Genomic DNA, 15,183 nt, shown 5'->3' with positions numbered 1-15,183 from the left:
GTTCATCACAGAACTGTCGATTTGACCTACAGGACTAAAACCATGCATTTAAACACACAAACGCACTGTTTCAACACACACGCGCTTTTAACTCATAAACGCGCTTATAGACTGCATAAACGCGCCTCTGCAACACAGACGCGCTTTCTGAACACAAACGTGCCTATGCCAGACACAAACGCGACCAGGGAACACAGACATCCCTGCATGACATAAACGCTACTAAAAATCACAGACGCTGCTGAATTTCACAAACGCGTCCGCAATCAACACAAACGCGGTTCCAGGCACAGACGCGCCTGGACCCAACACAGACACGCCTGTTGGACACAAACGCACCTGGCGCTGACACAGACGCGGTTGCGCGTTTTTGCACTTTTAAACTATCTTATTCCTAGCGCATTTATTGCTCCTAAACATGCATTAATGACAAAACTCGAAATGCGTGAAAGTACGAGGAGGTTTTCGGGTACTTACCGGCTCTCCTGCATCGGCTCGTCGCTGGAATCGGCGGACACGGTCGAATCTATGAACGAATGCCATCGCTGCTGACTGCTGCTGCTCTTTTCTCGCTCTGCACTGTGATCTTCTATGGGTGTGGATGACAATGAGGATGTCTTTTGCCCGTGGTCTATCTTATAGCCTACCCTAGCCCTCGCCCTCATTTCCCGAGTCAGTCTTCCTCATCCCGTGACTTTGTCACTTTATCCAATCAGTCCATTCTATCCCATCTTTCTTATCGAGAGATTGTCTGCAATCTTTCCAGACTTTTTCATCCAATCTCTCGAGGGGGCATATCATTCCCATCCTGGGGCAACTCTGTATCAGTTCATCTTATCTTCTTTGAAACAACGCGACAAGCCGCATTGTCTCAAAGAGGGGCAAAATGTAGACACCCAAAATTGTCATGTCTAATTAAATAAATATTTTATTTATTTAATTATCTAAGCCTAATTCTTCTATTAATTAAATAAATCTTTATTTATTTAATTAATTCATTTATCCTCTTCTAGCCTTATTTCTCATTTAAATAAATACATTTATTTATTTAAATTATCCCTTTCCTAAATTAAATAAATATTTTATTTATTTAATTGCCCTACTTCTTCTATTAATTAAATAAATCTTTATTTATTTAATTAATTCATTATCTTTTTCTACACATGACACATGTCATTCATCTCTTAATTCCTACACTACCTACCCCTTTCATTATTTTGGTATTTCTTATACCTACCCTCTAATCCTAGCCGACCTCCTTTTTGCACCTCTCAATCTTAACCCTCCATTTTCTATTGTGTCTTCTATTTAAGGAGATGTTTTCTTCATTACCAAACCCTAACTACTGGATCAATTGACTACACTACAATTCTACTTGCAACCACATTCCGTTCTTTGTTGAGCTCTTGTGCATACAAAAATCTGAGAGCAAGCATATCAAACAAGATCAATGGAGATAGGAAGAATGGAGATCAAAACCCTAGTGGACATGTGATGGTATAATCTTTGTGATTTTTGAGTTATTTGCATTGTCTTAGGTTATCTTCATATGTTATGGTGGATCTTTGTTCATTGTTAGGCTAGGGTTTGGTGGTTGAATCCATTTTAGTCTTTCAATATTGTTGTTTATTGCTATCCATTTTCACCATATACAGAGACAACATAGAGAACACACCATAACACAAGATATTTAACAAGGAAACCCAGTGTGGGAAAAACCTCGATGGGATTTGTGACCCACAATATTCACTCACTGACCAATGAATGAATATTACTTACAATGAGGGGCCTGCACATGCAGGAAGGCCAACTGCCTAGAGCTCACTACTCAATAAGGAGTCACACTGACTACAAAAGTGGATTATGAAATCCAATACAATGTACTACTTCAAATCAGCATCAACTATGCCAGGTTCAGTACCGTTTTAAGCTCAGTCTATTACCAAAACCTTTGTTGTCACTTATATCACCTTATACAAAAATATAATCCATATATTCTCTCCATGCATCCTTACTAAATGACCTATAAGATCTGATACTTATATATGAGTCTTTTACACTATGCCATGTCATCTTTACAAAAGATAATTATATTTAAATACAATAAACAAAAGTTTATTCCATGTCGGCTGGGGTGTCGGTATGCATTGTTGCCACTGTTGGTGAAGTGTATGTAGAAGTTTGTTGTCAGTGCCGGTGAAGTGCCTATCGGTGGCTTACCAAATGAATACCAGTTGGTTGCCAAATGGTTGCCATTAATGACAACATCAACTATTCTCATAAGAGTGTAGAATGCCAACAGCAGCATGGTATGTTTCCAAATTTTTTGTTTAAATTTTTGCCTTTTTTTGCAATTTTTTCAAAAAACTTCCAGAGGTCTAGGTTTAATTCATCACACATACCCCTATCAAATTTCACGCATTAGCATTAAGTGTCACGCAAATTCTTTAAGTGTACCACAAGAGCTTAAGTGTCATGCATAAGTGTTAAACATTACACATTCCTCTATATGTTTACGCATTAGTGCCAAATGCTACGCATTCATTGCAATTGTTACGCATAAGCTTTAATTGTACCACAATAGTGTTAAATGCTATGCATAAGTGTTAAACTTTATGCATTTGTTGTTAGTTGAAGATTTTTTTGTCATGCGTATGATCATTTTTTGTAATCGCGTTATCTGATATCTGACATTTTCGATATTGTCATTGTGGAGGAGAATATTGGAGTGTTATTCTATCGATAGAGTAGACCCAGTGGACTTGATCTTCGAGTCGATTTACTTGATGAGGAGATTGCACATATTCGACATCTAGGAATATATCATGTTTTACATTTGCCAGAGGTTATGGCCAACAGGGCCTTGATTATAGCATTAGTAGAGCGGTGGCATTCTGAGACATGTACCTTCCATCTTCCTACTGGTGAGGCATCCATTACCTTAGAGGATGTTTGGTGTATACTACATATTCCCATCCATGGTGCGAGAGTTGTATATGATCATGATGATGGTGTCACTGGACTATGTGCCCTTTTTGAGTGTGAGGAGCAGGATTTACAGATCAGTGGTCATTATGATATCCCTAGGGCACGTTTAGAGTATGATGATCTTACTATAGTATCAAGTGCAGTGTCGTAGGTGGTTTGTTGATTCCTGACAGTCAAGGCCATGGCTTTCTAGTTGGATGGGGCAAAGTGTTCCATGATATGATTGTTCATCGTCGAGTATATGCTTGGGGTCCTTGTCTATTAGCCATGGTTTATTATTAAATGCACACCATTGTATACCTAGGATACCGATCGATCAGTTGTGGTGTGACATTGCTCCAAACTTGGGCATGGGAGCAGATTTCTATCTTGGGGCCAATTATTCATGTAGCCTGATGAGCCATATGCATTTAGATATAAACCTGGTATTAGGCATAGGGGTTCGGGTAACACCTTGTACTAGCAACATCGGCTTGATATCTTGCAGCATTTTATTTAGAGACCATATTTAGACTACCCCGATTGGGTAGATGATGCATAACACTTGCCTTTTTGTAGATAGCAGATATATCTTATTGGGAGGATCGTTGAAACGTGGAGAATTATTGAGATGTCTCTTCCAGGATGGGTACTCAGATAGTTTGGGGAGGTACAAGTGACACATGTTGTTACAATGTACTTTGCTCGTGTTTCTTGTGAGGTTTCTTATTGGGGTGTGTGCATAAAGCCACATGTAGCGTCTACCGAGTTTTATGCTCTTCAGACATTACCGTGGGGTTGGAGTGCAAGTGTAGTAGATCCTGGGACTATTCCTAAGTATGATGCATGGTGGGCCAGACATAGGCTTATTCCACTGACTGATTCAACTGTTTTGATCACAGTGCAGCATGTACGACATCCTAGACAGCGACTGAGGATCGGCATGGGGGAGAGGAGTGGAGATGATAGAGGAGATGAGGGCAGAGGGAGAGAGGAGGTTGGAGGAGGAGATGATGGAGGAGAGGAGGACATAGAAATTGGTGGAGACACCGAGTCTATGAGCAGTGGGGATGATGATGATTCTTCAGGTTCATCGAGTATTGAGGACGGGGATGATGATTATATGCTAGAGCTAGAGGACGTTCTTGTTGCAGAGGGGGGAGGAGGAGGATAGGGTGGTGATGGAGATGATGATGATCCACAGATTCTTAGAGTGTAGATTCAAATTATAGATGACAAGGTTGCCAGACTTAGGCAACGACGATATGCTGAGCAGGAGGCATACCGCAAAGACTATGGTGCACTAGAGACTAAGAGAGATCATCTCCAGAGGGGGAGAGATGAGGCAGTTAGGAGAGCTCAGATCACCATGGATGCATATGATGAGTTATTTAGGTAGGTGATAGAGGCACGTAGCTAGGAAGATAAATATTTTGTTGCTGCACAGGTGGCTATTTATTATCGGCAGGCTTATGAGAGAGCTATTCCTGAGGGTTAGAGGGAGCCTAGTTTTAGTGCTTTTATGGGGAGAAGATCGAGTCGATCTACCTCTCAACGAACTAGCAGTAGAGGATTCATGGGTCCACCTCGACATCCTGGGGCATGATCTAGTGGGCAGGATCCACCTGTTGATAGAGGCAATGTCGGTTGAGACATTGAGATCATGTTATCTGAGCCTTCGGGCCTGTTTTATGATTATTGTATTCGGACACATTACCATTTTTGAGTTATATATATGATATGCAGTTTATTTATTTTTTTGAAGCGATCTATTATGTTTTGTTTTCCATGTATGTTGTATGATGCTATGAGTTATGTGATGCATGTCTATATGATTTATAAATGATGTTTATGAATGCAATGGTTTCTACATGATTTATGATGTAATGATGAATGAATGGTTTAATGTTTTCTATATGATTTATAAATGATGTTTATGAATGCAATGGTTTCTACATGATTTATGATGTAATGATGAATGAATGGTTTAATGCTTTCTATATGATTTATAAATGGTGTTTATGAATGCAATGGTTTCTACATGATTTATGATGTAATGATGAGTAAATGGTTTAATGCTTTCTATATGATTTATAAATGATGTTTATGAATGCAATGGCCATTAAATGCAATACAAATGCAATTTAAACTATATGAATGCAACTTAAAACTATATGGATGTAACTTTTGTTTTTGCATGATAATGCCAGAATATTCATTTAACTTAGATGTGCCTTGAAGAAATGTTAGTAAGATGAAAGAAAGAAGATATTGATGAAAGAATAATGTAAGACGATAGAAAATGATTTAGGAACATATGAGAAATCAGCAAACTATCAATAAATAGATGAGATGAGAATGAGAATGATTGATTCACCAACCTGTGTCATTATTTATTGCCCAACATATATTCATCAATGAGCCTTATTATTGAGAAATGGAGCTTAGCACATCAGGGTATAAGGAACCAAGATGTAAAGATATCTCATTGAAGAAACAAACACGTAGCAGACAAGGAGTGAAACCCTCCATTTTAGGAAATACACTAGGGGTCGAGGTATGTGTGGCATTCACAAGCTGAATGCTCCTATCACAGACACCCACTAGAGAAATTTCCCTAGAACTTCATTGGTTCACACCACAAACAACAAACAAAGAAAAAGATAATGCCCATCATGGCTCCTCTAGTCACTTGTGGACATCCTTGAGTAGCATAGGAACACAATATATCACCAAATGATAAAAGATAAAGACTGACTCAGACAAAATTCAGCAGCTATACTGATCTTGTGCCTTCGTTCTTAGTTGCTTGATGTGATAGTTGATAATGTATGATCTTAGAAAGTTGCGGACCTTGTTTAAGACTAACTTGTTTGATTACGAGTGTATCCTCTTCTGTTTAAGATAAGATAATGATCACTTGATATGGATATGATACAATTGATAAGATGTTTTGATCAGTTGATTGTAAATGTGACTAGATAGTCGTATCCTTTGTTAACTTCATGCAAAGCGTTTGCTGGATATCTACTAGGGTATTTGATTCTTGCGAGACATTTTATTGCAAGTTTGTTGATTGATTTTTTATTATTTTTCAGTTGATTTTATGGATCGATATTTGAATTTTAAATTCATCATGTAATCAATTAGAAATCAAAGGTAAATCATGAATCCCTATTCTAATATAATTCAAACAAACTCAATGAAATAATGCAAAACAAGAAAGAGGAATGTAAAATTTATCAATCAATTCTCCCTATTCCATGACTGCATATACCTTCCATTTCTCTTCTCTTCTTTGTGGTATGGTGTCTCTCGGATATTGCGCTGGCAACTTGAAAATGACACAAAGATTCAAAGTTCATGATTGTTGAAAATAGAGATTTAATGCTCAATTTATAGATAATTGGATGACAATTGAATGAAAGGTGGAACAGATTGATCAAGAGGTGGAACTCAGGTGAGCTCACATGTTGATTGATAGTTGAACTGTTGAATTAGAGGTGAAACAGAATAGATTGAATAGATTAATTGAGTCAACTGATTGAGAAAAAGTTGATTGGAAGATGAAAAAGGGTGATTGGAGGAAATAAAGAAGAGGAGATAGTTAATTGATTGAAAGCTGATTGAGAGCTTTATTTAAAAAAAGCTAACTAAAATATAGAAATAGGAATTGAAGAGATAATTGAATTAAGTAATTAATTGATTGAATTAATTGATTTATCATGTGCTTGAACTTTAACTTGGATTTTCAATTTAATCTTTGCATGAGATTTAATTCAAATATTGAATTTATTTTAAATTCAATTTATTATTTGAATATATTTAGAACTTGACTCTGATTTTCAAAATCATACACATGTATTTGAAATTAGATGAAATTTGAATTTGAATTTGAATTAGATGAAATTAGAAGAATAAATGAGTTAAATTAATTAGCTAATTAAATAATAAAGATTATTTAAATTAAAGGAATTAAATCACAATTAATCTAATAATTAATATTTAGAAAAGGTTTTAAATGATTATATGATTAGAGATAGAATTGGAAATGAATTTATTTAAATAATAAATATTATTTAAATTACAATAATATTTTTCAAAAGAGTCTTTTTTTTAAAACGGCGGCTTTGTGACCTCTACAACTCTAAACTGGGAGGCGGCAAGATTTGCAGGGTGGGCGGTGGTGGCGAGCTATGGAACCTCTGCAAGCCAAGCGGTGGTGATTATAGTCATTCAGTGGGAGGTTGTTGAGATTGCCCAATGAGAACAACAAACTCTTTCACTTCCTCCAAAAAATAGTAACTACGAAGCTCTACAAACTCTGCAACCCTAAACCGGGAGGAGGCGAGATCAGAAGGGTGGGCAGCGGTGGTGATAACAGACATTCCACAACGTAATCTGTAGGGTGGGTGGTGGCGAGGATCTCTGTGACCTCTATAATAGGTGGGTGGCAGTTGCGAGCTCTGCAATCCAAGTGGTGATGAGCTTTGTAGGGTGGGTGATGACCTTTGTACCCTGAGCAACGATGAGCTCAACTCTAAGTGATGCGACGAGCCCTGGAACCAAGATTTCTAGGGCGTGGACCTATGAGAGTTAGGCGAGCTTCATGGTAGCTATAAAACATTTTATTAGAGGATAGACATTCTTTTGGTGGATTCCAACGGCTTCCAGGTAGATTGCAGGGTCAGGGGAGAGAAAGAAGATTTATGCATCGTCATTTTGAATGGCGACTAGATCGAACACCACAACCCCCCTTTGACATTTGTGAGGGGACACCTCCATTGTCACCTCATTCTCTAACTGATTCATAGGCTAATCCTGTTAATCTTCCATCATATGTGACCTGGCCAAATAGTACCCATTCGATAAACCCCAAATTTCTTTCAACCCCAAACAATCTTCCAATAAACAATATGTGCCAAGGAGCACCCTTCAAACCAAAAAAGGCTACATAGAACTGGAGAAAGAAAACCCTTTGCACATCTCTTCCCAATTCTCTTGCACAAAATTCAGATGCAGAAGGTAATGGGAAACTTTCAAATGATACAGCTAAAGAGGGTAGTCGGGTTCCAATCCTGCCAAAGGTAACGGATGCTGCTAACACTAGAGAATCAAGCAAGTCTGAGGGTATGTATAAGATCATTTTGTCGGACCACCTTATTTAGCCTCAAATAAATTTGTTACACACCACAGCCCTTGTTGGTAAACTTCATTCTACTATTTCCTTTACGCATCTTTCATTTTGGGCTAAACAGAATTGGCTGGGTTTGAAGGATATTTTTTTAATGGATAAGCGGTCTCTCTTTTTCATTGCTATTTTTGATTCCAAAGAACATAGAAATTGTGTTCATAGATATAAGGGGTGTTTTTGTAAGGGTGTTGGTATTATCACTTTGGTGTGGGTTCCAAATTTTAGTCTTGATTCAATTCCTCCCCTTTTCATGCCTTTTTGGATTGCTTTCTCAGGGCTCCCGCTTGAGTATCGTGATCTAGATATTGTGGAAATTTTGGCTAATCAAATGGGGATTTTCATCAAGCATGACCTTATCCTATATGAACTTTCCCATTTAACCGCCGAGGTATGCCTTCTACTAAACCTCACAAAGCCACTTCCTAAGTCTATTTTAATCACTTTCTCCATAGGGAAATGGAATCAAGACATTTGCATATAGGGTACTAGAGATGTTGATGACCGAATAGATAAATTAGGTCATTTCAATTTGCAGTGTCAAGGATCGAGTATTGATGTGGTTAAGATTTGCAAGGATTTTGTGACTGATTTCCATAAATGCTCCTTTTATTAGTCTGTTGCATCTCCTCCTTCTCCACCAAGTGGGACAGCAAGTGTAGCTGACTTATCAGAGAATCTCATACCTCTAAATAATGTTGACAATGTTGCAACACCTTTCTAGGTTGTTCAGTTCCAGGCATATCCTCCTCTTTCTTTGATTCCTTCTCAATTCTTTTCGAGTTGTATGGAAGACATTTTACTTCCAACAGAAAAAAGAACAAAGCCCTCCAATTGGAAGAATTCTCCTCAATCTCAGGTTATTATCTCTGGTGCATGTTCTCTGCAAAAATTTGTAGGTAGATACAAGAATATATCTATTGAGATCCACTTCTCTTCAATCCTGGTTGATTGGTTGTATAAGAACATATTTGCTTCATCCATCTTTAGGCAACTCACTTCTTCTTTTCTAAGTTTAACTTTCGTGGGACCCTCAGAGTTTCAATTCCAGGAAATTTCTCTTTCATAGAATGCAAAGGATAACCCGGTTCATAGCCTGATGTTTAATTGCCAACATTTCCATGTTGTTGGTCACAATTTTCCCACTATTGGATCCTCATTGAATTCTCCAAATATTTAATTAATGGCACATGATATCCTTATCTCTATCGCAGTGAATTTGATTGATGAATTTTCTCTTGAGGAATTCAAAAATTCAGGATGTCCCTTATGTTGATGTTATGCCTCTCTCTCTTCATACTTCACCATCCACTTTTTCACCCCTTTTGGAATCTAGTCATGTTGATCACCTTGTGGCTGAAGATACTCCATATCAAGCCTTTCAACCTCCCACACAACTTGACTTTGATTTTTCTCAACATCTATCTCTTGCTCAATCAGTTTCTTCATCTCCTCTATTATCTAAAACACCTAAAAAAAGAGGTCGGAAGCCCAAGATTCTTAAAATCCAAGAAGAGATCACAGTTGGTATCCAGTCTACAATAGTAGACAAGTTTTCACCCTATTCAAGACCAAGAAGAACATGTTGTTCTTCTCAGGTGCAATGAGGATCATATCTTGGAATGTCAGAGGTTTGAATGCCTCTAACAAGAGGGGGAGGATCAAGCAACAATTGGATCCCTCCCAAGAAGACATCATTTGATTACAAGAAACAAAGCTTTTTGATGAAGCCTCTCAAAATATTTTTAAAAAGTGGACTTTATGGGATTTCATACATGTTCATGCAGTAGGGGCTTCTGGTGGTATTCTGACCTTGTGGAATCCCAAGACAATCAAAGCAAAAACCTTGAACCAAGGGACAAATTGGCATCTTATTCTTATTGAAAATTTTGATTTATCCTTTCTCCTCTTTAATGTTTATGATCCAACAGCTCCTCATGAGAAACATTCTCTGTGGAATACTTTATCTTGTCACATCCATCAACAAGGAGTTCAAAAAATCATCTTAGGAGGTGTTCTTAATGCCATTTTGTCTCAGGATGAGAAATAGGGAGGCAACCCTACTGCTTCTAAGGTGATTGATGACTTTAGATCTTTTGTGTCTGATAATGCCCTTTCTGACATTTTACCTTCTAATGGTCAATTTACATGGACAAATCAGAGAACTTTCTTTCAAATTGCAAGTAGATTGGACAAGTTTTTCACTTGATATGAATGGATCCTTCAGAAATATACTTTCAGCTCTAATACTTTATCTTTATCTGGATCTAACCATTTTCCTATCTCATTATGTTTGGATAAACATGAAGTTTCTCATCATAGATCTTCCTTTAAATTTGAAAGAATGTGGTTTCAGCACCCACACTTTCATGCTTTGCTTCATCAATGGTGGGTAAGTGCTCCCTTCTGTAGGGGGAACAAAATGTTTCAATTCTATATGAAAATGCAGTTTGTAAAAGCAAATATCAAAGTCTGGAATAGGGAAGTATTCAAAAATATCTTTACAGAGAAATCCAATGTAGAGAAGGAGTTAAAGGACATCAACGAACTTATCTTTTCTAATGGGGTTAATCCTGAAACCTTCTCAAGGAAGAAGCATTTACAAAGTTACTGGAAAGAATTGTACTCTAGAGAGGAGGTGTATTGGAGACAAAAATCAACGGAGCTATGGTTAAAAGATGGGGATAAAAATACTAAGTTCTTTCAGGCATATACAAAGATTAAGCAAGTTGCATCTACTATCTTTTCTATCAATACCTCTTTTTCGAGTGTAAAATTAACTAATGAGCAAGAAATTAGGGAAGAGGGTGAACTCTTCTTTAAAAATCTTCTTGCTCCCTCTCCTCCATTTGTTCCTGAGGATTCCAGTGTCGAGGTATTATTAGATTCCATCCCTTGTCTGATTTCACAGCGTGATAATGATTATCTGATGCAACCTTTTTCTCTTGCTGAACTCCAAGAGGTGGTAGTTTTGATGGCTCCTGACAAGTCTCTAGGCCTTGACAATTTTACTATGTTATTTTTTTTAAAGTGTTGGGACATTCTAAGTTTTGATCTTTTAATGGCTTTGGAGGAGTCAAGGCAAAAAGCTTTTATTCTCAAGAATTTTAATTTAACCCATCTTGCTCTTATCCCCAAATCCAACAACCCTCAATCTTTTGTAGACTTCAGGCCCATCTCCTTGTGTAATAGAGTTTACAAGATCTTCACAAAAGTTATTTATCTTCGGTTGAAATCCTTGATTCCTAAAGTAATATCTCCTCAGCAAGGAGGTTTTGTTCCTAGTAGGGAAACATCAGAAGGTGCGCTTATGGCCCATGAAGTTTTGAACTCAATTAACTCTTCACAGTCCTCTGCTTTCATAGTTAAATTAGACATGTTGAAAGCATATGATAAAGTATGTTGGTCTTTTCTTTTGAGAGTTCTTAAAATGTTTGGATTTTTCAGATAAGTGGTGCATCCCTTAGACTTCAATTTCCATCACCCACACTTTATTTGCAGATGATACACTTTTATTTGGTCATTCCAATATTCAAGAGGCGAGGCATATTAATAAAATGTTGGACATATATACTTCTGGATCTAGGAAGAAAATCAATGCCCAGAAGTCTAAATTATTCATCTTTAATACTTCTGAAATGGTGTCTAACAGCATTATCCAAACCTTGGGCTTTCCAATGGATTCTCTTCCATCTTCGTACTTGGGCATCCCTTTCTTTATGGGAGCAGGGAAACCTTATTTTTGGGATTTTGTGATTGATAGATTAAAAAAAAGAATTTATGTGTGGAAAGATAGATGGTTATCTATGTCAGGAAGAATCCTTCTTGTCAAAACTATTTTGGCTGCAATCCCAAACTACTACATTTATGTCCTTCAAGCCCCGAAATCTATTTTTTCCCATATCGAGAAAATTATTCAAAATTTTATTTGAAAAATCAATCTTTCAAAAGGTAAAAAGATCCCTCTTGTGTCTCTTAACAAAATGACTCCCAATAAAAATACAAGCGGGGTTGGTCTACATGATCTTTCAAAAAGGAATAAGGCCTTTGGGGGAAAGTTGGTTTGGAATATTTATGTAAAACCACATGCTATGTGGTGTCAAATTATGCAAGCAAAGTATTTAGATAATCCTACCCCATCACGTATTTTTACTATCCTATTCACAAAGTACACATGCAAATGGAGGCGATAAATTGAATATTGCACCTCCATTTGCATGTGTACTTTGTGGTGAGAATTATGAAACATTAGATCATCTTCTCCTCCAATGTGATTTTGCTCATTACTGTTGCATGTTTGTGCTTGCTAAACTTTCCTTTAGCATCCCTCTTCCAAATAATGTGTGGGATTTGTTCTAGTCCTGGCCAGTCTTATACTCCTCCACTCTTTTTGCATGCATTTGGAAAGTGATCCCATCCACAGTAGTATGGTCACTTTGGTGGGAAAGAAATAAGCATATGTTTAGAAAGCAAACATAATCTGTTTCTGATGTTTTCAATTACATTGAAAAATCGGTGTTAGAACTGGTTAACACTCATATTTCAAATCAGTTCAATCCAAATAGGGAATTTACTTCTTGGGATGGCTAAGTTATTAATTGCTGGAAGGGCATTTCTATTCTTGTATCACCTTGCTTTCTGAGAGTGAGAATTAGTAAAATTGATAGAAATAAAGTGAAATGGTGTCCTCTAGATTCAATGCATTTCAAATTGAATCTTGATGGCTCCTGTAAAGGAAACTCGGGTGATGCAAGAGTAGGAGTATGCATAAGGGACCACATAGGGTGTGCTTTTGCTTTAAAATTTGTTTCCATTCCACCAGGTACTCACAACTTCGTAGAGGCATATGCTTTGCTTGAAGGCATTCTACTAGTTAAAAAATTGAACATTTCTTATATTCACATTGAAGGTGACTCGGCTATTATTATCAATGCTCACATGAAGAAAAATATTGACAATTGGCAGATAAGATATTTGCTTGAACAATAATAGGCTCTTATTGATACATTTGTAAAATTTACCATTTCACATGTGTATAGAGAAGGCAACCAGGTTGCAGATAATTTGGCAAATATGGGAAGTTCCAAGGTGGAGCTTAATATGATAGGTCAGAATTGCGATCTTGATTCTTTTCCAACTCTTAGAAAACTAATTTGGAGGACATGTGTATAGGATAATATTGCACATGGTTGTGCATTAGTTCTTTTCATAATGATAAAAAGTTTGTATGGGAGGTATTATAATTGTAGGGTTTCAAGGATTTTTTGTATCTGAATGATGTGAATGGATGTCAATTTGGGCATCTATGAAGTGTGTGGACTTCAAGCGGCATAAATGTTGAAGTTAGGCAGTCTATGTTGGTATTCTACACTCTTATGAGAATAGTTGGTGTTGTCATTGATGGCAACCATCTAGTAAGCCACCGGTAGTTACCAGCACCGACACCGGCATAGACATCTACATACATCGGCAGGCACTTCACCGGCAGTGGCAACAATGCATATCGGCACCCCAGCCGACAGGGAATAAACTTTTGTAAAGCCGACATGGCATATTGTAAAAGACTCATATATATGTATTGAGATCATATAGGTCATTATATAGTGAAGTAAGAGATAGAGGATGATATTGTGATATAGTTGATAGCGAAGGTTTTGGTTGAAGAATGAGCTTAAATCGGTACTGAACCTGGCATAGTTGATGCTGATTTGAAGCAGTACATTGTATTGGATTTCATAATCCACTTTTGTAGTCAGTGTGACTCTTATTGAGCAGTGAGCTCTAGGAAGTTGGCCTTCCTACATGTGCAGGCCCCTCATTGTAAGTAATATTTATTCATTGGCCAGTGAGTGAATATTGTGGGTCACAAATCCCACCAAGTTTTTTCCCACATCGTGTTTCCTCGTTAAACATCTTGTGTTATGGTGTGTTTTCTATGTTGTCTTTATTGTTCCTATTTACTGCATTAATTCTTATTTGCCGGTACACTGTTTTGGGATGCAAAGTTCTTAATAAGTTTAAATATTCTACTAACCAGTTAGATACTGATTCACCCCCCCTCTTAGTATCTTTGGGACTTTCATTAATCCTAACAATTGGTATCAGAGCCTGGTCCTCTATTTTCAAAAGCCTAATAGCTTGAGGAAGATTCTAAAACCGGTATAGATGGAGAACTTAAGAAAACAATTGGAAGGAGCTCTTGTAGATTATGATGCAGAGAAGTTGAAGAATATCAAACTTGAAGATGATCTGAGCACTACACAAGAATTAATTCAAGGACTTCAGGAGAATCTTACTATAGCTTGAAATAAAAGAAAAGAACTTCATGAGAAGATGCAGAATGATAATGATGAAAGGAAACTCTTAATGAACTTGGGAACAAGTTGAGACAAGAAAACAGTAATATGAAGAATGAAATGCAAGATATGACTATGAGGTTTTGTAAAGACATTGAAGACATGAAGAAGAATTAAGATGACTTAACTAGGAGACTCAATGATGCTAGAAATGAAAAACTAAGACTCAGTCATGAAAATGATATGTTGAAGACAGATCTGATTCACATGCAACATGATAAAATTGAGCTTATGAGACAAAAGGGAATTCTAGAAAATGAATTGGCTACTGCAAATCAACACAAAGAGAAATTCAAGAAAAGTTCAGAGGAACTTGATGATATGCTGAAAAGTCAGAAACCTAATGGAGATACTAATGGACTTGGATTTGAAGTTGGAGAAAGTTCTGGTACTGCAAACAATCATGATCACAGTAAACCGGTAAGACAACCTAGTTCTTATAAATTTAATGGGAAATGCTTTAACTGTAACAAGTATGGTCATAGAGAAAATCAATGTAGATTCAAAAACAATGAAAACATTAATGCACCCACCGGTCAATGTTCCAAATGCAACAAAGTTGGTCATAATTCAAAAAACTGCAGAATGAATGTAATAACGGTTGATAAGGTGAATGAGGACACCTTCAAAGAGAAAGTTGAAAAGGAGAATGATAAATTCTTTGAGGAC

The sequence above is a fragment of the Cryptomeria japonica genome, chromosome 1 (genome assembly GCF_030272615.1).
Source record: "Cryptomeria japonica chromosome 1, Sugi_1.0, whole genome shotgun sequence".
Lineage (NCBI taxonomy): Eukaryota > Viridiplantae > Streptophyta > Pinopsida > Cupressales > Cupressaceae > Cryptomeria > Cryptomeria japonica.
Note: the sequence above shows the minus strand (reverse complement) of the source record.